We start from the raw sequence: 27104 nt of genomic DNA on the forward strand, positions 1-27104 counted from the left end.
AACAATTCCTGAAGAAGAATTCGCATTTCCTGGACCTTGCTCAGTGAGAATCTGTTTAAGGCAAACTAAACTAATTGCCAGCATTCGGAGTTTCCCTTCTCTGTACTTATGGTACTTTCTCGAACATTCCCTCTATTCCATTAGATCCATAAAGAACTTTCTTAAAAATAAAGATGCATCTGAGAAAAATTGTCCCGAGCTGGCTCTGAAGAAGAAAATCATCTTAGAGGTGGGACAGTTTAACAGCGCACTTGGTGATGGACTTCTCTGTGGATGCACTGAGTAACTGTCCCAGTGCAATGTCTAATAAAGCAGAGAGCCTCAAACCATTGACTGGAAGCTGCCAAGTTTCATGACTGCTTAGGCCCATCATCTCACAGTTTGCCTTGCTCTGGTGCATAGCATGCTTTTCTTAGGAATGTGCTGGTTAACCACAGGATTCTAAACTTTGACTTTCCACCCCTTAGAGGTCTGCAATACAGACCACATAATTGTATCTCTTTTAAACCATAAGTTTCTCAGCTATAAAATGGGAATATTATAGAGCCTATCTCATAAAATTGTTTTATGAAGATTCATTGAGATAATTCATGTGAGTCCACAATAAATGTTAGCTATTACTTTAAAATTCTATGTCAGATGAAAGCAATGGGAAGTAAGGATCCAGAGGGTAGATACAGTATTTATGGATATAAATTGAAACTTTAAACAAGCCAGCAAGCAAACAAAATAACCACCTTTACAGGATTCAAATCAGACTTGAATCTGCCATTTGAAAGATGTTGCCACGTTTTAGTAAAAGTTAATGCAAATAGCGGGTCATTTATGTAGATGCTGCTTAGTATATTTGTGTTCAGAAGTAAAGAAGAATTCTGACAGATATTCAGTAAAGCAAGAGCTCATGCAAAGCTTCAGACAAGGACAGGATTATGTTAGCCTTATTTCTACTCCCTGGGATGGGAGCCATGAGAGAAGGACCCTTTAATGAAGTGAAACTTTTAAGCCCCAACTGCCTGAGTGGATCAGAAAGACATCGTCAGATCTGGAAGGTCTTAGATAACATGCTATTGACAAACAAAGCTAAAAATTGACTTCTAGGCCTTCTGTAGGTAAAACAAATTAATAAAAGCAAGAGAAGGAATAGAGACTTCATAGTATGGAATTACTATTATAAGATTGAAATCAGCTCTGTACACTTAATACTTAAATGTTGAAAATTTGTTTACCAGGTACAGTAGAGCTATACTAGTTATTCTTACAAAACAAAATAAATGCTAGTTTGCTATTTAGAAAGTTGATTCAAAAATATTGTATTTTAAAATGTCGGGGTTGGGGATTTAGCTCAGTGGTAGAGCACTTGCCTAGCAAGTGCAAGGCCCTGGGTTCGGTCCCCAGCTCCGAAAAAAAAAAAGAATAGAAAAAAAATAAAATGTCAACTAGAGGAGAAGCAGGGGAAAGAACATATGTGTTAATTTTTTAATCAGAAGAAGGAATTAGTAAGTATCATTTTGCTCTTCTGATAACTAGTATCACAGTTTCAATGTGTTTTTGAGCAGTGAAGTACTTAGAAGGAGGATCTGTTAAGGCCAACATAAAATATTAAGGCCTAAGTGACTGTTACTTGGATAGCCTACCTTTATAAGGAAACTTTCCCATATGTTTCTGCTGCTAGTCTAAAGACAAGATTGATTACATATTCTGTTATGTTCTGTCCCTGGAAATCAACCATGATGGACGTCAATACAATAGAACTGAAGAATTACCCATAATAATCCTGGGTCAGAACCAACTACCAAACAGCACTTGCTGCGCTTGTGTGGTGTAAGCCGCCCCTAAGATAGAGTCCAGCAGAAGAGAGACGCCTGCACCAGTATAGGAAACTGTTTGGGATAAGACTGCCATTGTGAGTAGTGGTTCAGAAAAGTTTAAGCTCCCAAGAGCTCCCTGGAAACCGACATCCTGCTTGGCAGAATGAAACATGTGCCTGGGTAACTGACATCCTGGTTGGCAAGTTCAAAGTGAATATTAGACAAGCCCCATCTTGGTAGACAAGATAGGACATGAACATTAGACAAGGTGAGTCCCCTACCACAGTTGAATACCCCAACCAATGGGAGCAGGATTAATGTACGTAAAGATATGTTCCTAAGGAAATCCCTAGCCTTAAATCCTGATTGGTGAAACAACTTGGCTGTGGATTTTGAGCTTAAAAACCCTGTAGGGTCTTAACTCAGTGTCATGGTTCAGTTCCTGAATCTGGACCATGGCCCTTGTTGACCAGTTGGTCCTGTGGTGTGTGCTCAATAAACTGTTCTTATTAATTCTTTGAGATTAATAATAAAGGCATGGAATTAATAAAGACACAGAAACTGAGGTCATTGTCCATGTAGTTTGTGAGGCAATTCTTGGACCCCAACAATATCCTTTATATTTGCATAGAAATAGCAAATACTATAAAATATAGTGGACCATTTAAAAATCATATGAATTATATTTACATAAAAGTGATTTTTAAGTTATATTTCAATAAAGTTGGTTTTGAAATTTTATTTTCTATTTAAGTATGTTTTTCTCTCTCTCTGTCTCTGTCTCTGTCTCTGTCTCTGTGTGTGTGTGTGTGTGTGTGTGTGTGTGTGTGTGTGTGTGTGTGTGTGTGTGTGTGTGTGTAGGTGCCCACGGATGTCAGAAGGGGCTAAAGTTGTAAATATGTGTGAGCTACCCGATTTGGTGCTGGGAACCAAATCGCAACTTCTAGTTCGTTGGTAGAGCAATAAGTTCTCTTAACCCCTGAGCCATCTATCCATTCCCCTAAGGATGTTTTGGTATTTTATGAGTAGAGAAGCATGGGATGTGATTCATGTTACAAAAGATAGACTGGGAAGAAAAGATCAAGATGCTACACAGACTAGACACAGGTAGACAAGATGGCAGTGCCAGGACCAATGCACTCATGAACTCACAGCATGTATGGTGAGCCAGTAACAGTGTCCTGCATGGTGGGAAGGAGTTCCTGATGATTAAAATCTAATGACCATTTGTGTGGGAGGCGGCGGGCTGTGAAAGGTACCGTGATTCCTGGTTAAGATAGGTCGAATCCCCGGGGACCCTAAAGGGACATCAGGAGCATTGCTAGTCTCCCAGGAGATCAGGCCCCTCTCGTGTAGCTACGGCCCCCCACAGTCCCCTGTAGAGAGGTTTGAGACAGATCAATCACATAAGGCAACGCAGGGGACTGACTAGCTGGCGAGGGCTACAGGAGTTTCTGGCAGCAATTTCAGGAGAGCAGATGAGAACATGGCCACATGTCACATAGGCTCAAGACAGATCAGTCATGTAGAACCAGGACCACATCCCAAATCTGTAGATGAATCTTTCCAAACTCTCAGGCCAAACCAATAGGAAGTACCTGCTCCCAGACCTGACCCATCCCCAAACTGTATTTAAGAGCCCTGTTCAGAAGGATTAAAGGTATGCAGGAATTATTCTGTCATCTGAGAGCGTCTGTCATAAGAGCTGTAACACCACCTCTTGGGGAAGAGATCTGTTCTCCTGAAATTGCTGCCAGAAACCCCTGTTCCCCTGCCGGCTAGTCAGTCCCCTGCTGGGTCAGCCCAGCCAGAACCAAAGGGGCAACAGAAGAAATGGAGGCAGAGAGCACCAGCAGTGGAGGTGGAGAAAACAGTCTCCCCTCCCTACCTGAACTCTCTCCCCTTCACCGGAACCCGCACACCTAGCTGGGCCAGAGATCTCTGTGGAAAACCTCCTGCACAAAACCCCACAACTTTCCCTTCTGCACAAAGCCCCACACTTGTAATATTTCCTTATATGACTAAATTTACTTAGGACTATGAAAGCAAAATGGGTGCTATTTCTTCATGTACTGACAAAATACAGACCAAGTTGTGTAACAGAATTCAGCGAGATGCTATATGTATGGGCAACCATTAAACAGTGCGTCTCAAAAAGGTTTCCTCCTATTACTGAGCACCTAGCAGTTTTTGCTTCATATCATTAAAGTTTTCTTTTTTCATATATATACATACATACATATATATACATATATATATATATATATATGAATCTTTTATTGTGACGTATACCCTTTACTACATAATAATCCCATTGTATTCTGTTTTGGCTCCTCTCGACATTTGAATGGTAGATCTTCTGGCTACAGGACAGAGCCATTTCCTCAGAAGGGAGCATGGCAGTAAAGAAAGATGGTTACTTTGACAGGCTTGCTATTCGTAATGTACAAACTCTTGTTCTGAGGCTTGGCCTCTTAAACTGTGGCTCACTAGTACACATAAACGTGGGGATTATGAAACATTTGTCACCGTGAAGTTTCTGAACATGCTGTAGTAATTTTTTAAAAAGCAAATGTGCCATGAACCAGGGCATCTCTGGTAGAGCTTGTCCATGTTGCGTCTTGGGATTTCTCGGACACTTTAATTGTGTACACCAGGCAACTAGCTGTACTGTAGAATGTTGTCACACCACACAACTCCAGCAACTCTGCCTCGAATGGCTCTGCTCAGACTCGAGTCTATTGTCTGTTGTGAGGTGCAGTGTTTTTACTCCATGTACACAGATTTCTGCTGTTATGGAAACATATGGTTTAATTATGGAAAACAGAGACTTTCAATATTTTCCTACTGTCATTCCTCTGTATGTAAATATCAAGTCAGTATATCTCTGAGTGCACTGTGCTAGAATACTGGATTTTTAAAATGACCGAGTTGGTGATTCAAATTCCATAAGAATTTGTTAAATGCATTTTGGCTTTGGATTAGAACAGAATTTCCAACCATTTCTGAAATAACCCTAGGCATACTTCTGCCATTTTCTAATGGCTACCTATCCAAAGTAATATTAGCACTCATGATGACAGAATCAAAGTGTCAATCAGCTCTGGGAAATGTCGAAGGTGCATCCTTTGGTAGCAAAAACTCAGCCAAGATTTATTTTATGTGGAAATAAACAAGCACATTCATCTCATTGATCTTCAATAGTGAAAGGTTATGTATATCACATGCATATACATAATATATGATTATACATGAAATGTACGTATATCAGATAATTGTGTTAAAATACATTTCTTTATAATTTGGCTTAAATATTTGATTTTATAACTCTTTTATATACAGGGTAATGTGAAAAACTTCTTGAGCTTAGCCCTGTCCTGAAGGGCCATCTTCCCAGGAGGCTGACTCAGGACAGGAGGTGATAGGTACCTGAAAATCACCAAGTGCCTTCTTGCCAGGGGGAGTTTGGGACCATGTGACACACACTGGTTCCTAATTGCCTACCCACAGCTTTTTCTTTCAGTTCAGTAAATCGAAAAGCACTTGGCAAATCAGGGAAATACTTGGCCTGGGCCGCCTGAGCACCAAACGCAGGGCAATATAAAAGCAAGCCGTACTTTCCCTGATGTTTATGAAAGAAGAGTGTGAAACTCAATAGGAAGCTGGAGAGACATAGCGCTGGCACTCAGCTCCCCTTTCCTCTCTCCCCTACCCCCTTCCTCTCTCCCCTCTGTTTTCCCTTTTTCTCCTCAGGTCGTTATTGAATATTCCTATGTATCAGGCACTATCCTGCTCTAGATACGAAGTTGTGAGTGGATCAGAGTCAAGTACTTACTTTCCTGGACAATAATATCTAATGGCAAATTAGATAATTTTCATTATTTGCCTGACTAACCTTGGATCATCTGTTTACACTGCACGTAGAGCGTGCACAGTGTCACGGCTAATGAAAGTTGATTTTTGAATTTTTGAAAACACAAATCAACCAATTTATTTCATCAAAAGTCTCATTTGGGGGTGGAAAACTGTAACGCATGGACACGGATGCATAGAGACGATGAGAGATGTTAATCCGATTTGAAACTGTCAAATGTGAGCATGGAAATAATGGAAGGCCACCATCTGAAACAGCTGCGGTAAAAAGTTGAGCAAAGGTCAGGAGTTTTGTTCCAATTCCCTCTGATCAGTGTTCAGAGAAGGTAGCTGTGTTAAGTTCATTTTCTACCTACAGTATTTTCAGGTTGCAATGATTGGTCTGGATGTACAGCTTTGTCTTAGGTAGGATTTCCATTACTGTGAAGAGTCACCATGACCAAGGCAACTCTAATAAAGGACAACATTTAATTAGGGCTGGCTTACAATTTCAGAGGTTCAGTCCTTTATCAACATGGCGGGAAGCCTGGCAGCATCCAGGCAGACATGGTGCTGGAAAAAGGAACTGAGAATTCTACATCTTGATCCAACTGCGTCCAAGAGAAGACTGACTGTCTCCCAGGCAACTAGGAGGAGGGCCTCAAAGCCCACCCCCACAGTGACACACTTTCTCTAACAAGGCCACACCTCCTAATAATGCCATTCTTCGGGCCAAGCATAGTCAAAGCACCACACCATCGTTAGTTGGGAATTCCCTTTCACAAATGAAAACACAGAGACAGTGCTAGTGCAGAGTCGGGCTTCAGATGAAGATATTGCAATTCTAAAGACCATGCTCCTGACCACTACCCCATTGATGACTGTCTTAATGTCAATGACATTGATACTTTATGGGGATTTTACATAATATACATGAGAATTCCTAGTAGTCGTTTAATATCTGCACCTTCTTCACCCATCTTTATCTTGTGAACCATGCACATTTGAGTGTCTATTTTTAGAGACTTCTACGCAACGCTTCGACTCTGATGTGGTGACTTCCAAGTGATATAGGTACAGATTATAAGCAATGTTTTGGGCCAGGAAGGTTAGCAGTGTCCTGTACAAATTAATGACTTCCCATTGTCCTTAAATGTTAGCCTAGTCTTGTTAATCACCATTAAACTTAATGTTTAGCAAGATACATGCATAGCAATTGGCTCCTCTAGATTTATTTCTTGTAGCTAGATATTCCTATGAGCCTGCATTTCACTACGGTCGGATTACCGATTTTTGCTCAGCAATGTTAGCATTGCCTTAGCATTTGCTGCCTGAATGCATAGCAGTTGGCTTCTCTATCCGAGGGTTGCTGTGAAGGAAATAATGGTCTTTTCTGCTAAGGAGCCACATTTTAAATTTACTTTATTTCTAGATAGTGACGGCTTACTTTGCTTTTTTTTCCCCCAATGCTTTTTAAAAATGGTGTTTGCGCGTTGGTTAAAAGGGCAGCCTCTGAGGACCCAACCTGTGTAGAAGGTGCCACCTTAGTAGAAGAAAGCTCAGCATATCCACTTGAATTGATTTGACCAAGAGAGAGCTCAAGTTTGAAGCCTGTACTTCTGTCTTCCATCTGTCTGTAGCTTGTGGCTTGTGGCCTATCTAAAGTCTGTAAGGGGGTGTGGCTGACCTGTTCTGATTACCCAAGTGTTGTCCCTAACAAAGAGTTTTCTCTCTATTCATTGGTCAGTACAGGAATCATGGCATGGGAAGTAAACAAGGGAGACTTTACAGAAATCTTTAACGGAGTTTTACACTCAATTTAACTTACTGACCACAAAACACTCAGAAAACTAAATGCACCCTTTTCCAGCCATGCTCATACAGTGTTTCCAACACTTACAGTGAGTATTTGTAGTAGACGTTACTTTTGGCCTGTTTGCTGCTTTCTGGAAATGGCTGCCATGCATGCACACAAACACATGCACGTTGCTTTCTGGGTCAGAGGCATGAAATAATGCACACTTAAAGAGTACAGCTATGCCATAGCTTAGGCTGTGCTTGCTAACTATATGGAAAAATCCAGGGCGAATATAGTTGGTTACATTATTCTCTTAAAGTCAGGTTAAACAGGCAGCCTGAGCACAAGGCAGGATATCAAGTTAAATCTTAAATGACCCCTACATGTATAAAAATACATGGTTGAGTTCCTGTCTCTTTGAATGTGAAAGATATTTTCATACAAATGCATTACACACACTTGACATCCAAAAGGAAGATAACAGAGGTTTCTTGTCCTCTTTGAAACAGAAGGTGAGAAAGGGTACAAATTAATGGGAGAACTGTGAGTCCCTCTTCTCCCTTTCTTGGTCTCGTTGTCGACAGGGAAAAGAGGATCATACGAACACTCATTAAAGGTTACTTTTGATTCTTGGTGGTCAGTGGAGCTTGCTTCTTTACACACCTCGTGGAAATGTTTCAGGGCTTCTCATCAGCTCTCTGACCTCTAGCAACAGCATTATTTCAGAGGAGTGAAGTGTCTTGTGAAATTGGGAAACTCGGTGCGCCTGCGTATTGGCTACTTAACTTTTGTCCATTTTACCAGCAACCTGCCCAGGTGGAAGAGAGGGAAATAGGAAAAACATTGAATGATTGGAGCAGAGTGGTCAGGAGAATGAGTTAAGTAGAGTACAGTGGTACAATGATGCTGACTGGGGAAATGAAAGAGCAACGCCTGAGGATCACTGAAGGTCGATGGGAGGAAAAAGGCTGTGAGTGGGCGTGTTGGAAATTATTAGTAATTCCAGGAACTGAGGAAGACGGAACAAAAGATTCCAGAATTAAAGGGAGCTAGAAGACTGTTCTCTGGGAAAAGGAAAAAGAGGAGAATCTGGAGTATTTTTATGTTATCTGAATTGAAAATGTCACATAGCTTGTTTTAACGTAAATAGAATAAATATAAAAGTTAGCAATAGAGGTAAAATGTGGCCACAAACCTGAGTTGACTCAGAAAAAGCATTAGCTGTAAAGTTGGTTTGAGGGGCTTGAAGTCAAAGCTTTTAAAATACATCCATCACAGGGTGCTGTCCAGGACCAGCCTGTCTAAATAAAGTCCTCCACAAGGAGAACTCTATCAAGGGCCCCAAACCTCACAGAATCGAGACAGCACTGGCATCAGAGGAAAGGAGACACTTAAGACATTCAAGTTCAGTCATGTTTTATAATGAGGGATCTTATACATTCTCTAATCCAAAGAAGTTGGACCTCTGGTTTTGACCTCGTGGTTTTCACTTTCATAGCTGGAGTAGGACATTCGGACATAGTGGGCAGACAGGTGTTGCTCACTTTACAATGTTCACATCTCTGAGAGGGAGACACAGGCCTGTGCCTTTTGAAGGACCACTATTGGAATACCTGTTCCCTTCCCATCTTTCTTAGCATCAAAGAAACTATGTCTTCTCAGGTTGAACTACTCCTTTTTAATGGCAAACATCACCCCTCCCCCACTCCACTTGAGAGACTGTACCAGCCTCGGTTCTCCTGAGACTCTCTCTTCTAAACAAAGACTGAGGAGACATAAGAAGAAAGAAGAAAGAATATTCCCTCTTTCTCCTCCACACTCTCTTGTCAGGTAAGAGCCTCAGATATTAAATGGTAAGATAAGTTTCCCATTGTTTCCAGTCTCCTGTAACAGAAGGAGAAGTGAAAGTCTTAATGGATAATTGGGCCTTGCTGTCTCAGTATTACCAGGATTTTATAACAATTTTTGTTGTTTTGCTTCTGTGTTTCACCTAGAAAATTCTTAAAAGTGTCTTACCAGATTTCCTACATCAGGAAAGTACAGTAGACATGCTGGCACAATGGCTGTGGCCCTCATAGCGTTTATCATTCTTGTCATGAATTACTAAGTTCATATTCTGATCCATATGGTCTGGGTTAATGAGAATGTATCTCAGAGATGTGGCCCCACTTAGGCTGTGACAGATGAATTTTAGCTGAGTCTGCAAAGCTGAAGGCCAGACTTGGCACCAGAGTAAAATCAGAGATAATGATTGTCTCTCTAGAAGGCATCTTGGTAGGCGGCCAACCTTGAGCTCCTTGAGAACATGGATAATCATTTGTTCATTCATTCGTTCATTCATTCGTTCAGTAGAGAATATCTCACACAATGCTATGATACAATTACATTATGAGGCCACATGGTTCTCTGCAGCAGATGAATGAATGCATTGTCATAATCTGTTCATTAATATAGAAGTATACTTTTAAACTCTGATAAAAGGAAGCATTTCCAGAATGGTTAGTGAGGACAGCCCCAAACTACTCCAGAAAAGTAAGAACACTTGCAGAAGTTATGAAAATAAACTTTTAAAAGCCTTAGTTAAAAATATAAAATCTGAGAAATATCAGTGACCTTTGTGGCATTTTTACTTGTCCTTCCATTTCTGTGTGTGTGTGTGTGTGTGTGTGTGTGTGTGAGAGAGAGAGAGAGAGAGAGAGAGAGAGAGAGAGAGAGAGAGAGAGAGAGAGGTCTGTACGGTAACACTATCACTCTTAGACTCACTACTGTGAAAACAGCAGCATAACAGCTGCTGGCGTGAACTGGTTTCGAACTCTCCAGAAAAGTCCCTCCTCAGAGCATTCCCATTACTTGATGTGCCTCATAGTTCTCTAGAAAAGTCCCAATTCACAGGACATTGTTATTAATTAACCATACTTGGCACCCATTCTAGGATGCTGACTATATCTAGCAAATTTTTGAAAATAATAATTGGCAATTATTTAATATCTCAGGAATTGACTGAATCTTAGAGCAAGAAATATAGAGTAAGCAGCCACAGAGGTTTGGAAAAGCTCATCTATATTCCTGGCAACCTACAAAGTCATGTGCATGGGCTTGGCCCTGTTCATGCCCAGAGAATACCAGAGATATCCTACTCCCTTACCTCAGGATGCCCTCGACTCTCCTCTAAGCAGGACACGAAGGCAGCAAGATGGAGCTGGAAACGGCTGGAGCTTTGCATGCGCTCTCTCACACATGCAGACTGAAGCATGGCATGTGCTCTCTCACACCTGTAGAGCCCTCAGCAAAGCAAGGGCGAGTCAGCACTAGGGGCAAGTGTGCATGGTTTGTTCAGCCGTTAACAGACACTAGGATATCTGAAGAGAATCTCCTCAGCTGCACACAACCTAGATTTTAGTTTTCTCAAGATTATTCCAGGAACGTCTCTGAACAAACACGAACAATAGGAACAAAACAAACAAGTAGACCAGAAAGATAGGAACGGGAAGTGTCTGATTCACAGAGTTACCCCATTAGAGCCCCTAAATTTTCAGTCTGACAGGAAAGTTAGAGGAAGCACAAAGAACCAGGCCACTATATTTCATATAAGCAGTAAACAGGGCCTGACTCTGAAGGAGCTGTGATGCTGGATTAACCACACAAAGGATTTAAATTGGCTGCCACGAATACATCTAAAGAACCAAGGTTCCGTGTCTACAGAAGCAAATGAAAATAAGAAACGATGACATAAAAATAAAGAATGCCAATAAATTAACATAATAGGCTACAAAACAGATGACTAAAAATTCAGGAGTTGGAAAAATTGAAAACGGAAATGAAAATTTTACCAGAGACTTAAAAGTAGAGTTGAAGGGAAGACGGGTAACACTGAAGAAGGCTGAGGCCTGGCTTTGTAGTCTGCAAAACAGAAAGGAGAACAGAGTGAGATAAGCAGTACCTGTGAGGCCTCCAGGGATCTCACAATATGCAGGATGAGGCCGGAGGATGAGAGAGGGGAGCCAGGACAGAAAGAGACAGGGACATATTTGAAAAACACAGAAGGCTGGAGGTGGACTCTACAAATTTCCTCTCCCCACTCTTGGACATTTTATCTCTTTGAGTCCCGAGAGTCTCTCACCTCCCAGGTCTAGGGTACATTCTAGAGGGTGCCCCCACCTCCTACCTCCCGAGGTTGCCTGTTTCCATTCATTCCACTGGCCCTCAGGGCTCCAGTCCCTTTCCCCACCCAATACCTGATCATGTTCCTTTTTTCCCCTCCCTGTCCCCTTTACCACCCAGGTCTCCCCATCTCTCTCTGCCCTCACAATTGCTTTCTTCTCCCTCCCAAATGGGATTGAGACATCCTCACTTGGACCCTTCAGCTTGTTAACCTTCTTGAGTTCTGTGCATTGTATCCTGGGTATTCTGTGCATTTTGGCTAATCTCCACTTATCAGTGAGAACATACCAGGCATGCCCTCTTGGGTCTGAGTTACCTCACTCAAGATGATATTTTCTAGTTTTATCCATTTGCCTACAAAACTCATGATGTCCTCGTTCTTAAAAGCTGAGTAGTATTCCATTGTGTAAATGAACCACATTTTCTGTATCCATTCTTTTATTGTGGGACATCTGGGCCCAGCTCTGCTACCATAAATAAGGCTGCTATTTACATAGTGGAACACATGCCTCTACAATTCCCTCTGCCCACTTGGCATCGTGGGGCATCTTTTGGGTATATGCCCAAAAGTGGTATAGCTGGGTCTTTCCAGTTTTCTGAGGAATGTCCAGACTGATTTCCAGAGTGGTTGTACCAGTTTGCAATCCCATCAGCAATCGAGGAGTGTCTCTCTTTCTCCATGTCCTTGCTAACATGTGCAGTCATCTAAGTTTTTTATCTTAGCCATTCTGATTGGAATCTCAGGGTCATTTTGATTTGCATTTCCCTGATCACTAAGGACTTTGAACATTTATTTAAGAGCTTCTCTGCCATTCAAGATTCCTCTGTTGTGAATTCTCTGTTTAGTTCTAAACCCCATTTTTGATTGGATTCTTTCCTTTTCTTTTCTTTTTTCTTCCTTCCTTCCTTTCTTTCTTTTTATTTTTTGGAGGTTAGCTTCTTGAATTCTTTATATATTTTGGATATTAGCTCTCTATTGGATGTGGGGCTAGTGAAGATTTTTTCCCCAATCTGTCCTATTTACTATTTACTATTTACTATGTCCTTTGGGGCATCAAGGGAAGGGAAGGGAGACTGTGCCATCCCACAGTCAAAAACTGTGACCCAGAATTGTTCCTGTCTAAAAGAACTGCACAAACAAAACTGGAGAAGAGACTGAGGGAAAGGATATCCACTGACTGGCCCAAATTGGGATCCAGCTCAAGGGAAGGCTCCAAGGCCTGACACTATTACTGATGCTATGGTGTGCTTACAGACAGGAGCCTAGCCTGACTGCCCTCCAAGAGGCCCAACAAGCAGGTGACTGAGACAGATGCAGATACTTATACCCAACCAATGGTCTAAAGTCGGAGACTCCTGTGGTTGAACTAGGGAAAAGCTGGAAGAAGTTTAGGACAAGGGTGACCCCATACGGAGACCTGCAGTCTCAACTAACCTGGACCCCCAAGATCTTTCAGACACTGAACAACCAACCAGGCATTATACATGAGCTAGTTTGAGGCCCCTGACACATATAAAGCAAAGGACTGCTTGGTCTGGCCTCAGTGAGAGAAGATGCACCTAACCCTTAAGAGACTTGAGTCTCAGGGAGTGGGAAGGTCTGGTAGGGTTGGGGTGGGGACATCCTCTTGGAGATGGAAGAGGAGGAATGGGATGAGAGACTATTGGAGGGAGGACCTGGAGGAAGATAATGACTGGACTGTAAAAAAAATAATAATGGTGGTAATAATAATAATAATAATAATAATAATAATAATAATAATCATAGACTACAACTTTCTCAAGTTAGATGACAGACAAAAATAATAAAACAACTTCATGTGCTGTACCTAGACACAGAGGCTATAGGAGGAGAAAATAGGACCTTAACATACTCAGGAGAAGTCAACCAAGAGTATATGAAGGATTGCTAATAATAGAGAGGTCTTTTCTCTAGAAGCTGTTAACGTGGGGTAAGATGATGGTATATTCAAAGTGCAGGAAAAAAAAGAACACCATGCCAGTACTTTCCAAGCTTCCCAAGTAGTAGAAAAGAATGGGAAGCTTTTCAGCTCAGGCTGATAGAAAACAAAAAATCCGAATCATCCTTTATACACAAGCACAAGAACACCAGCAAAAGTCTAACGCACTGAGTGGTCACACACAGGATAATCATATAAACCATAAACACATGGCCCTCAGGAATATAAAGCTTGTCAGATATGTGGAGATCAATGTGCCAAGTACCGTATTCTTTGACTAAAAGACAAAAGACACACAGGACAAGAACTTGACAAAGGGTAATCCCCTTTTATCATACATACACACACACACACACACACACACACACACACACACACACACACACACACACACACACACACACACCCCAAATTAATACAATGGAATTTTCTCAAACTTGGAAAAAGATACCTATAAAGGTTTCTGGTGACATAGTCCTCAATCCTGGAAGACTGAAGTCTTTATTCTTAGACTTTAATGTGAAATAAGAATGCCCAGTCCCATTTATTACTGTTCAACACTGTCCCAAAGGCTCTGGCTGTGTAGTTCACCAAGACAAATAACAGAAAGCATCAAGGTTGGTAAAAAAGAAACACCACTGTGTATTTGCTTATTTATTTGTTTACTTATTTCTCTCCATATGTGTGTTTACATACAGAAAATCATATGGAATACACATCACAGAGGCCAACTCATTAAAAATAATGAAGTTTAACAATGTGAAGTCTACACAATTAGTAAACAATAATGAACTGTATTTCTGTATACTAGTAATTAATGGTATGAGAACAAAGCCAAGAAAATTATATCATTAAAAGTAAATTGAGAAAAAAATTAGCTGTAATGTTTATACATTTGAAACTGACAACGCCTGCGCCGCCAGTGTGTGCATATCGGGCGTAGGTCTGCGGGATTGAAAGAAAACACGTACACGGGTCACCCTTTTTCAGTGAGTGCCACCAAGGCTTTACTGAGATCTCCTTATATACCCGAGGCAAAAACCGTGGAAAAACAAGGCAGGTGAAAATCCCCAACCAGGAAAACAGGAAAAGTCTGTGTGGTGGAAAGTTCCAGACCCAATCAGGGGCATAAACAACTAATTAACAACAACAAGCTGGAAGGCTCCGTGGTGGGGGAAGGGTGCCATGGAAGGTCCAGGCCCCAAATAAAGGGCCAAGAGCAGCTGCCAAGGGCGTAAACAACTTCTTGCTATAGCAGGCTAAAAGGCTCTGCAAGGGGGAAGGGAAACACCCCAAGGTAGGGCCCAACAGGAAACTACAAAATATTTTTGAAAGAACTAAACGACAACATTAAAATTCAGTGTAACCCCCATTAAAAGCTTAGGTGGCTTCTTTGAAGAAATTGACAAGATAGTCTTAATGGTGCCATGATCCCAAGTAGCCAAATATCCTGGGAAAAAGTTCAAAACTTATCGCAAAGCTCTATTTTCCTAGAGGGTGTAGCATTGCAGACGGATTGAGGCATAGGTCAACAAACAGAGCTGAGAATGCAGATGCCTTTGCTCAAGTGAGTTTCCACCAATGCCCACATCATTCAATGGGGAGAAATAGTCTTCAAAAGTTCCACTGAGCAACTGAGGGCGGTCAGTGTAAGAGGGTGAAGGGGTGCCACAGGACTTGCTCTGTTTGCATGGATTAACTCTCTAGCCATAGACGTAAGTGCTAGAATTTAAGGTTTTAAATTAATAGAAGAAAATGTGACTGAATGTTCCTGAATGAAAATCTCTAACAGCGTTAAATTGACAATAATGTTGATATATATTTAAATAAGAGAATGGTTTCTTTAACATAATATCAAAAATATAAACAGCAAAATAGAGATGTTAGATTTCACTGAAGTTAAAATGCACATGCTTCGAAGGGTATCAATGAGAAAACCAAATGCGATCTACAAAACGAGAGTGACTGCCACTGATTTCTGATGTGGTGTCATGGGCCTTGTTACCATTTGTAATTCTATCTGCTCTTCAAAGTATCAGGCCAGCAAACCAAGAAAAATAATATTATCAAACTATCCACTGTGATGGAATTTCAGTAATTATAATTTTCTTTTCACACTCTAAAATTTTTCTTGAGTTTTTTTTTTTAACACTCAAAAATAACTTCCAGAAAGGGAAAACAAACCCTTGACAAGCATATTTTAAAGTAGCATTAGCTTTCCAGTTTATATTCACTTTTATCTGAATTAATTTGTGTGGAGATACTGTACATAAAAACTTAAATATACCTTAATGTTGTTATTGATTTCATATTTCCTTTTAATTCATGCCGGGTGGCATTATCAAGTTGTTGAGATTAGTTATAATCACTAGCTATAATTTCCAAAGGGTCAGCATTGCCATATGCTATAACTTGTTCATGCCCAGTGAGATAACTTTAATTCCACAATTACTCAACATCTATAAGCCTCACAGCTGTGAATGACCTAAAACACAGAGATTCTAAACCTCACAGAAAAGTGTGCGTAGTTAATCGGCATCAGGTAGCTTGCAAAAATAACAAGATTCATTGTAACATGATTAACATGGCGGGGGGAGGGGTAGTTCATTGAACTTTTCTCTTAATGCCTATATCTACAGGCAACTGTGAAGCTCAACCTGTGATTTGTCATCTCCGAGGAGGAGTTTGGTTGTCTGATGTGGTGCCTGGATGCTCCCTTCTGCTCGTCAGTTTTCTGAATCCCAAGTGCACACAGTCGGCACTCTGCCAGTTTGCCACTTAGTGTCACTTGTAGCATGATAAGTAAAAAAGTGATTTTTCCCCCCTGAAGCTGACAGCCAGTTTCTTTGCCACCTACACAGCCTGCCATCTCCACTCCTACCACAAAGACATTCTCCCCATTCTTACGTCCTTGGTTATTGGAAGGACTAACAGGAGAAGCAGTGGGAGGAGACGTGGGAGGAATGGTGCAACAGGTTGAAGAACTAAATTCCTTGCCACGGAGACACTGCGTTTTCTCAGCATTGTTCAGTCTCAGTGTCTGCGGTTTCCCAAACAACCAGTACTTTATGCAAATAAACTTTCTTGCTGGGGGTCTTTCTAAGGTACAAATGGCTTCATACATTGGATGAAGTCATAGTGACATTTATTCTTTGCTTTCTAACCTTTTATGCTGTTCTTCTTGATGTAGCTTTTTTAGACATCTCAGAAATAAAGCCTTCCTTTGCCTGAATGTGCAATAATCCAGAGATTCCAGGCTATAAATGACAGGAATAGACAAGTGTGCCTCAGCCCAAAAGATATGTAGAGGTATGCCATGCCCCTAGTATAAGAAGACCGGTGGAACCAAAGGCAAAGAAAACTCACCGTGCCTCCTTTTTAATCCTTTTCTCTCTTCAGAGAGCTTTCCCTGTCCTTGGGTCCAGGGTGAGAAACATGGTTATTCCTAGGCATTCATATGTGATAGAATTTGTCATGTGCTCTCTGTCTCTGTCTCTGTCTCTGTCTCTCCCTCCCTCTCTCTCCCTCCTTTCTCCCTGTTCCCTCCCTCCTTTTCCCTTCCTTTCCTTCCTTCCTTCTTTCCTCCCTCCCTCCTTTCCAGCCTTTCTTTCCTGTTCCAACTGGCTGCCTTATGGCAGGGGCACATATAGTGAAATGGTTGCCAAGGATCCATGACCAGGTCAAGAAGGAGGTCAAGTAGAGGGGCACAAGATGGCACAAAGCAGCATTGGTACTGCAATGGTTATGCTAAGACACTTCGTAATAAGCCGTGGTAATGGGCTGAAAGCAGAGGGTGGCCATGAGGTTGGAGCTAAAATGCTGTAACTCCTGGTTCTACAGAGGAAGAACCCACACGGTCACAGTGCATCGTCATAGGGACAGCAGCACTGTCTTCCTTTCTTCCGTCCTTGTCTTTAATCAGTTCTCATGCGTGTTTGCCAAGTAACACAGAGCAAAGCCCGATAATGAAGAGCTCACAACAGAAAAGGAAATGTGAAGATGTTCATTCATTTTCTTATATTTTTAATTCAAATTAACATACCTAAGAAGTTGTTATGGAAAGTCAAAAAGCAGAGAAGACTGAAAATAGGGTCGAAAAGTACAAATAGTTTACAGAATTAGAATATATGTAATTAAAATGATTAATAATTGAATTTTCTAAAAATTACACAGATTTTCAGGTGAAAATTATAGACTCTAATTTTATGTTATGTGATATATTTATCTTAAGAAACATTTCATAGCTCTAACCCCAAATGTAGAGAATGTTAATACTATTTCTTGGGTTTCATCAATTTGCTATATTCCTTTGAAAAGATTTTATTTGATTATTTTTATGTGTCTGTGCGTATGTGCACCATGTGAATGCAGGTACAAACACATAGAGGCCAGAAGGGGGCACCACAGATAAGAGTGCTCGTCAGTCGCCTGGTATGGATGCTCCAAGCAGAATTTCAGTCCTCTGGAAACACAGCCATCTCTCTAGCCCCAATAAATCACCATAGCCCTTTTGATTTCTCACTGTCATTAGTTTTTAAGTTTATTTGAAATTACACTGAGTTGTATTTTATTTTTGTCCTTTGACCACACTACCTAAGAAAATCGGGGAGCCCTGTGGTCTTCCTGTAAATCCACGCCCATGTTTGCACAGTAAAGCATTGAAGCCCTGTAAAGATGGTTACAAGGCCCCCAACTGCACCATATCCATTAGCTTGTGGGTTTCGATAGGCACACTTCCTCATCGTTCCTTCCCCGGGAGCAGTGCCCGAAGCCCAGGGTATCAGAGTGCACATTCCTTACCTCCAGTGGTCCACCTCTTCAGCTCATACTTGCCCAGTATCTACTACAAGAAGGGTAGGAAAGGGTGCAACAGCTGTAAGAGAAGCAGTATGCAATGTCAGTCAAGGAGCGTGTGTTTTTAAACGGAGGTTACACTAGAGTAAGAATCCGGAAATGAACATTCCATTAGACAAACAGCATATGCAAAGGCTTTTGGAACACTGTGGAGGTGGATATAAAAAAACAAACAACAAAAAGAACAAAAGAAAACCTGTGTTCCTCCAGAGAGGGAGGGAAGCCTTAACTTTGTCTTTTAGGACAAGAAAATAATAAAACAAGGAAATACATCTTATTTAATTTGACTAACTTTAATTTCCATCTCTCATCTATCCATCCATCCATCCATCCATCCATCCATCCAATCTACCTCTTACTTTTTGTGACCTTTCCAATTCGTCCACAACTTTCACTTACTATAAAGAGTGCCAAGTATTTAATGTTCTCCTAGGTTTCGTCAGCGGTGGGGTGTAGGGTGAACAAGTCAGTATGTCCTCATTGTCTTGAACAAGGTTCACAGCACACTTTCCACTCACTGTATCAGGCCCCTCCCCTAGGGAAGCAGCTCTGTCTTAACTTCCACGTGAAGCGTGTGGGGGATGGGAACAGAGCCTCAAAGATCAGCGTTGGCATCCACAGTCCTTTCTTGCATGAGGAACAGGTGTTTCACATAACAGACGTAACCTCGCTAGAGGTAGAATTAGTTCTGTTCCATCTAGGTAATTTTCTTCACGTTCTTCACAGAATTGTTGTCACTTTTCATGGAATCAAGACAAAATGGAGAACTAATGGCAAACCATCTTAGTAAAAGAAGAAAGTGAAATGTGACACACTTTACAGTTTACAAAGCTGTGCTACATGAGTTTCCCGTTCTGCTCTCACATCTAACTTGTGTTTATTGTCCCATTTTACAGAAAGGAAAAGTAAAACAGAGAAATCAGGTAACTTTCCAGGAACTCCCAGACATAAACAATGAGTACAAGGCCAAGTCTTCTTGTCTTTTCACTAGTACAGTTATTCCCACTCCCAGAGCAGTCAAGGCTGCCCTTCACCTACCCTGTCCTTCTCTGGCAAAACTCTGTTGTTGTCTCCTTTGGGACGAATTCCCTAAAGCCCTCTGCCCCCTACGTATTTCCAGGAGTCAACTTGTCTGATTTCTTTGCTTGGCTTTCTCTTGAGGATAGACCATCAGGTCTTACTTGTTTTGCTCTCTGCAGAGTACTGCATAGCATCAGATGAAATGTAGCTATTTAAAAGCCACCTCGTTTTCCTCCTAATGGCATGGTTTGTACAGCAACACTAGAGTATTCAGAAGTATCTATATTCTGCTAAAATGTAGCATGGTGGTGGAGGATGCCACCTTTCTGTGTGATTCTCTGGAGGCTGTTGTCCCCGACAACCTCTTACTTCTCCTGACATAAGTGAATAATCCCTTGGTACAGTCATAGCTTATGACAATAAGCAATTAGGAAAAAATTGTCCTAGATTACAATGGATGCAGTTGTAATTTCACTGAGTAATTTAAGACATTGATTTATAATTTATTATATTTCATGTGTTTTTTTCATATCTATCCTATTACTACAAGAGATCAAGATAAATTACCCACTAGTCCATCGCTCTCCTTTGTTCTGAAGGTAATTATGTTACACTGGAGTGTCTCCAAAGGGTCATGTTGAGAAGGCTGACTAAAGGCTCTGTGACAGAACTGAAACCTGATCTGCCAAGAATTTTGGAGGTGTACGTTTCTTACCAGTCACTCCGGTCACTCATGGCTGAGGGACTTAAGCTCAAAAGAACACAACATGCATTCTCCCAGATCGAGAAGATCTGAATCTGCTGTCATTATGAAACAGTAGGGCACAAAATCTACTGAAGCTGTAGTTGAATTTGGTAGATTTTTTCCAAATATGAAGGGTACTGTAGAACTCCATCTAGTAGATAAATTGTATCAATGTCCTACAGGCATATTTGTAAGGTAGCAGATAATGATTGGGATGCCATGTTCCCAGGATAAAAAGAATCAAATCTCCCTAGGACGCTCTAAGGTTTCATACTTGATCAGTAATTCTACTCCAGCCATTACCTTACTTTTACCACATTATACAAGCAATAGATAAGAGATCTAGACACATGACTCCCAACATAGTATTCTTTCTACTCAGTCAAACTAGAACCTCATGGACCCTTGCACTGTCTCGCTTCTTCTTGGCCTCTGTAGATGCTGCACGGGCCACAAAGATTGCAAAGATTTTACCCATGTTTTTACCTTACACTTTTCAGCCTCCCCTCCATTTCAAGCCTTACAAAAAGAATGACTGATTTGTTTTAAAAAATTATCCCTCCTCTAAATAGGTTCATAAATACTCCATGCAGACAACCACTATCTGTCCAGCTTTAGTGAACGCTCGGTGTATGCCTCATTACACTACTGGAAGTCATTTAAAGCTATACATTTTATTTGACACTTACACAGGATTCCTGTAGAAGTGACAAAAATATATGTAATTTTCTGGTTTACCAGGTATAGAGGAAGCCCTGAGACCATTTCTACCCTGAAGATTGTCTTGAGAGTGGCTGTTGTGTTATTCACCTCTCTCTTGACCAGTGGCCATGCAAGTGACTTAGGAACTTACTGTAGGTTATGGTTTCCTCCATGTTTGCCCATTTTCATTGGCTCCTCTGTACCATGGCTAAGGCCACTCGCTGAGCTGATGGCCTGAGTTCAATCCCTGGAGCCAACACTTAAGAAACTTGGGTAAACATGTATGTTTCAAAGTCTTATTTCCCAAAGACCCATTTTCTTTAACTAGGATCCACTTTCCACAGTTGTACTATTTTCTAAACACCTGATTTTGATCCCTTGTACAATGGATTAAACCGTTGAATAGGTCCACATTCTCATGATCTGATCATCTCTGGAAACACTCCAACATAATTGGCTGTTTCACCAATCTCCTGGGTTTATCTCAGTCCAAAAATTTCATCATCAAGAGTGACTGTCCTCATGACTGGAGTTTGCTGAGTGATTAAGAGTATGTGTTGCTCTCGCAGAGGCCATAGGTTTTGTTTCCCCGCACCACAAGGTGGCCCACAGCCATATGTAATCCCAGTTCCAGGGGATATTGCTGCCTCCTTCTGGCTTCTGTGGAAACCAGACACTGACATAGCTTGGTTGCTAAAGGACTTACTGTACAATCATGAGGATCTGGGTTCAGACAACCAGGTAAAAGTCATCAAGGTGGCAAATGCCTGTAATTCCAGTTCCGTAGAGATTGGGACATCTCAGGGCTTCTCAGGCCAGCTCTTCTTACTGAATTGGTGAGCTAAAGATACAGTGAGAGAATCTACCTTAAAAATAAGGTGAACAAAAAGGAAGACAGTATTAACTCTGGACTCCTGTCAATGCCTTCACATATGTGCATGCACCTCAGACTCAAATATACGTGTGCATGAACATGTGTCGATGCCCACATTGACACGGCACTGAGAACCGGGTGTAAGTCTGTGGGATTAAAACATACACACACACACACACACACACACACACACACACACACACACACACACACACACACACACCACATGGGTGATTCGTGTTAAGAAAGAATGCCCATTCTGTAGCTTTATTTACCAAATATATATCCCAAGTTGACCAGATAGAAAAATCTAGGAAGCACAGTGGGAAACCCTGGCTCAAGACCGAATAGTGCCCCCAATTTACTGGGGAGAAATCTAGGAAGACCAGCCTAAATCTCAAAAACAAAAGACTGGGAAGACAAAAGACAGGATTGACCATCACTCAGGTGTGTCTACACGGCCAGACTGCTCCTTTGTTAGGAACAAGAGGCTTCCACATGCATCAGCAGAGCTCAGCAGGGGTCAAACACTGCAGGGGCCCAGAAGGGTCTGACAAGGGGGGTGAAACACTGCAGGGGACCCAGGAGGTTCTGACAAACATGTCCATGAGCACATACAAAATTAACTACCCCAGTAACAAGGATCATTAAGTTGTTCTTTACAGGGCAGTGGGAATAGCAGTGATGCACGTGAGGAGAAAACCCAAGATGCTCATCCACAAACATTGCACACAGTTAAACATTGCTATTTAAGGCCCATTCTTCATATTTATGCAAAATTAACTTATAAAAATGTGTTATTGTTTGTAGAAAATGAAGACTGAGAGAAAACGCTACTTTGTGAGTTTTTCAAAAGCTGTAGGTAACTATTTCATGTGTGTCTTGTAAACAATGACTGGAATCTTTCAAAAAAAATGTTTAAGCTCACATTTTCACAAAATGAAAACAGTCAAATCGATTTCAGCGGTGTTCCTAAAACCAGAAAGTAATTTGTATTTACCAAATAAAGAAGGACAAAGACTAAGAGAGAGGAGAAAATATGAACATAACCTTTTGCATGACTTGGAATTTGAAGAAAAAAAGCAGGAATTCTAAACTGAAATTTAATTTAAGGAAAGAAATGGTCGCCAATGCTAGATAACATTTCAAAAATTCAATTTAGAAAAAAAGTCGAGAATGCACCAGCCAAGACAAACTAGATTTCTTCTGAAAACAGCAAAACTTATTCATTATTGTTGTGTTTTGTGGCTCAAGTGTGAGCCTATTAAGAGAAAAAGATTGAGAATACTAAAACATGAGTCCAATGAAGAAAAACAATAATAAAAACTGTTAAGAGAATTTATGAGTAAAGATTGAACTAGCATGTTAAATATGTTTTGCTATGTTGCCCCTCAGGGGTTCATAACAACGTTCTACAAACATGGCATACATGTGAAACTCTGAGAAGGCCAAGGTGCTATCCACCGTGAGGCCACACAGGCGTAACTAACATTCAGTACTTTTTAGAAGGGGGAATAAAATACTCACAGGAGGAAGTATGGAGACAAAATGTGGAACAGAGACGGAAAGAAAGGCCATCCAGAGACAGGAACAAATGGGGATCCATCTCATATGCAGTCACCAAACCCAGTCACTGTTGGGGCTGCTAAGAGGTGCATGCTGACAGAAGCCTGATATAGCTGTCCTGAGAGGCTCTGCCAGAGCCTGACAAATACAGAGGTGAATGCTTGCAGCCAACCATTTGTTGTTGTAAAATTATAAAAAATAATTCTTTTCAACCCCACTAGACCCGGCACCTCAGTGCCCCCAAGATATCTGATAGATATCTTGCCAGAAACACATATCCCAACTCCTTGGCAGCCCAATGTCTCTGCCGCCACACACTCTCCCAAAGTCAAACCAACACACGAAAGAACACACAACCCAATAACCTCTGATCCCATTGATGAGATATAATTGCCCACCTAAACATGCAAAGCCCTGTACACATCCATCCCTTAAGAACATTTATAACAACCTGTAAAGGTACAGCATGGAATCTTAACATCAGCCTCCATGTTCTCTCGGTAGCTTCTCCCCCAGTCTTCTCTGTTGCAGTCTCCTCCTCTTCCCTCAAACTTTTCTCCTGCCCATCCTTCCTTCTCAACCAATGACAGGCCTCATTCTATCTTGTACCCGCCTCACCTGTATGACATTATCCCACAACCACTGGACTGAGAACAGGGTCCCCAATGGGGAAGTTAGAGAAAAGACTGAAGGAGCTGAAGGGGTTTGCAACACCATAGGAAGAACAACAATATCAACCAACCAGACCCCACCAGAGCTTCCAGGGACTAAACCACCAACCAATGAGTACACATGGAGGATCACATGACTCCAGCCACAGATGTAGCCGAGGATGGCCTTGTCAGGCATCAATGGGAGGAGAGGCCCTTGGTCCTGTGAAGGCTGGATAACACAGTGTAGGGGAATGTTAGGGCAGTGAGGCGGGAGGGAGTAGGTAGGTGAGTGGGTGGAGAAGCACCTTCATGGAGGATTTCCAGAGGGGAAACTGGGAAAAGGGATAACATTTGAAATGTAAATAAAAAATATTCTATAAAAGAAAAGGAAAAAATGTGATCAATAAATATTCCAAACAACGAATAATTTAGATGACTACTTACGCTCACTCATTCATCATGCTTGTCTATGCTACAATAGTTTAATTTGGAGTTTGTCAAGGAGATGATGTAGGTTACAATAAAGTACCTCTGGTGCCAAGCCCTGCCCCATAGAGTTCCAGCCCACTGTTGATAAGAAGGGTATTCAGTGTTTTGGTCAACTCATGAAATGTCTACATAGTTATTTTTTAGAACTATTTAACAGGCACACCTGACCTCTCCATATTTTTTTCTCATCAGAACAGTGTCATCTATGAGGTTCATGCTTGAGAATGACAAAAAAAATCAAGAAATTCGAAGTGGACCGTTTTTTTGATTCAAATATGATTACATCTAATCAAATGTCCCTGGGGTTAGATTTTAACCAAATAGAGCAGTGTTTTATAGTGCTCACATGATTCATTGAGATCAATAATAATTTTATTAAAAACTCATTTTTATTGGAGTAGAATTTTTGAAATATGACAGGCATATTTTAGAGACAGAACTAGGCAGTGATTGACTCGGACGCATAGTATCAAATTTTTCTGGTCACTTCTGCAGTCATGGAAGGAACCATAATTGGGCAGTAAAGTGTAAGACAAATTATGCAAACACAATGTAGCCATTGTGCCTCCCTCGTGTGCTGCTTCTGTCATCCCAAACTAGCATCTCTCCTTTGTGGAGTCTCAATCATTAATGATGTACAAGTGAGTGAAATAAAATATGTTCAGTGCTGACTTAGTAATACATTTAATACTTACTTTGTCCAATGACTGTCAAATTATACAAAAAAAACCTCAGATATTCCTGAGAGATTTGTAGTTAATATGGAGAAAATATATGCTTGGCATTTTTTGAGTGTTTTATATAATGTTTCTCTTTTTTCTTCCAATGATCTGGTGAGGTAAATGCTGTGATGAGCTGTGTTTTATAAACCAAAGCAGAAGGAAAAAGGCCAAGTTATCCAGCTTTACCTAGTAATAGTAATGGTGGACTAGGGATTTAGATCCAGAGTGCTTATCATTGAGTCTATGATTAATCATGACATTCTACTGCCACTCTATTTTCTTCCTGTCAACCTTTAAAGTATAAATTTTCATATTAGAACTTTAGGACAAAGCAGAACACTTAAAGTACGACTATGTTGGAGAGTATTGGTGTTTGGCACATATTAATAAATTGCTTATTTTGTGTTAGACCTTCAGTCAGAGGAATTCTGCTCCCATAACTCTAATTCTTATAATGGTGTTGAATACAGGATTCGATATTCTTGTTTTATAAACCAGGACATGGAAGCTTTAAAAAGTCACCAAATTTACCCATATTAAACAGGCAAGATGAAGTTGGTAGAATCCAAATGCAGACTAAGTTCTTTCTGAGTATATCTGGCTAGGAGACCCTTTTCCTGCATCCTCCTCTAGACAGCATCTCATGCCTTCCCATAAGTGTGTTGTCAAGTTGCTGTCATTCATTCCAGTGGAGAGGTTTCCATTAGTAACCCAGCTGCTCTGTACCAGAACCTGCTGGTTAAGGACATCCTGGCGCCGGGGCATGGATGAGTGGAGCTGTACTTGTGCTGCAGATAGATGTTTGTCTGGAATAGACCATAAGTCTAAAAAACACGGATCTGAACCAGCAAATATCCTTTCAGAGGCAAGATAGAATAAGCACTGTAAAATACAGTCTGCACTGAAAATGTTTGGGGAATAGTTCTGGACCCCACACTAGCAGCTATCCAAGAAATGTCAAAGAGAGATGGCGAACACACACTGCCTATCTAGTAGTACGTGTCAAGAAATGAGAGTTTTTGTCATTTCTCAAATCATTCCATTTTTCTAATAAATGAATTAATGTCAAAAAGGTGACTGGCATGGCAATAATTATGTGGTCAGACTCATACCCAGGTCCTCTGGCTCCAGAGCCCATGACTGTATTGAAAAGAAATATGTTTATTTGTAACTTGTAAGTTCATTTCCAGGTTCTAGTAGCATTTAAAAAAGATTTATTTCATTGGTATTTCTGTATGTGTTGAAGTTCTAGGTCTAGTCCCCCTGACCTAGAACTGCAGGTGTTTGTGTGCTGACTAACGTGGATGCTAGGAACAGAACATGGGTCCCCTAGAAGAGTAGCAAGCATTTTGAATGATCGAGCTCTCTTTGCAGCTCCCTAAAGTTGTTGTAGCAGTGTTCTTTGCTGTTGCTGTTGTTATTGTTATTGTGCTGGGTAGATTGGAGTAGAACAACCAGAGGGTTGATTTGCATATCTATTTGACAAAAAGTGGGCGGAGACATAGTTTATGTAACATATGTATAGCTTTAAATTTTAATATTCTTAACTCTGAGACGCGAAGGTAACATTTCTGCAAGAAGGCCTACTTTCCACTTAAAACCACCCATTTTTCATAGCAATGTCCACACATACCAAAAATCTCAGAAAATAAAATTGCGTTATAAACTCCTTTCATCTTTGTGGGTTTGCTCAACTTTCTTTTTAAAGATCATCAGCCTGTCAGTAGGGCAACCCAACTGAAGCTCAAGCAAGGTTCAAGCTGAAGCCAGTGACATAGGTTGTTTTTGAGTTACACTGTAATTCAACTGTTAAACATTTGATTGAAAACACGTATTTAAGTTGTTAGCCATCTGTGGAGTTGGATATGCTAACTCCAGAAAGCATACAAGGAAAAGAAA

At 40.9% G+C, this 27104-nt stretch overlaps 1 protein-coding gene across 3 annotated transcripts in view; it reads left to right on the forward strand.

The window, feature by feature from the left end:
• Positions 1 to 27104, forward strand: part of Lhfpl3 (LHFPL tetraspan subfamily member 3) — a 525961-nt gene that overhangs the window by 53744 nt on the left and 445113 nt on the right. The gene's annotated exons all lie outside the window — the stretch shown is intronic.

This window comes from Rattus rattus, chromosome 6 (assembly GCF_011064425.1).
Source record: "Rattus rattus isolate New Zealand chromosome 6, Rrattus_CSIRO_v1, whole genome shotgun sequence".
Lineage (NCBI taxonomy): Eukaryota > Metazoa > Chordata > Mammalia > Rodentia > Muridae > Rattus > Rattus rattus.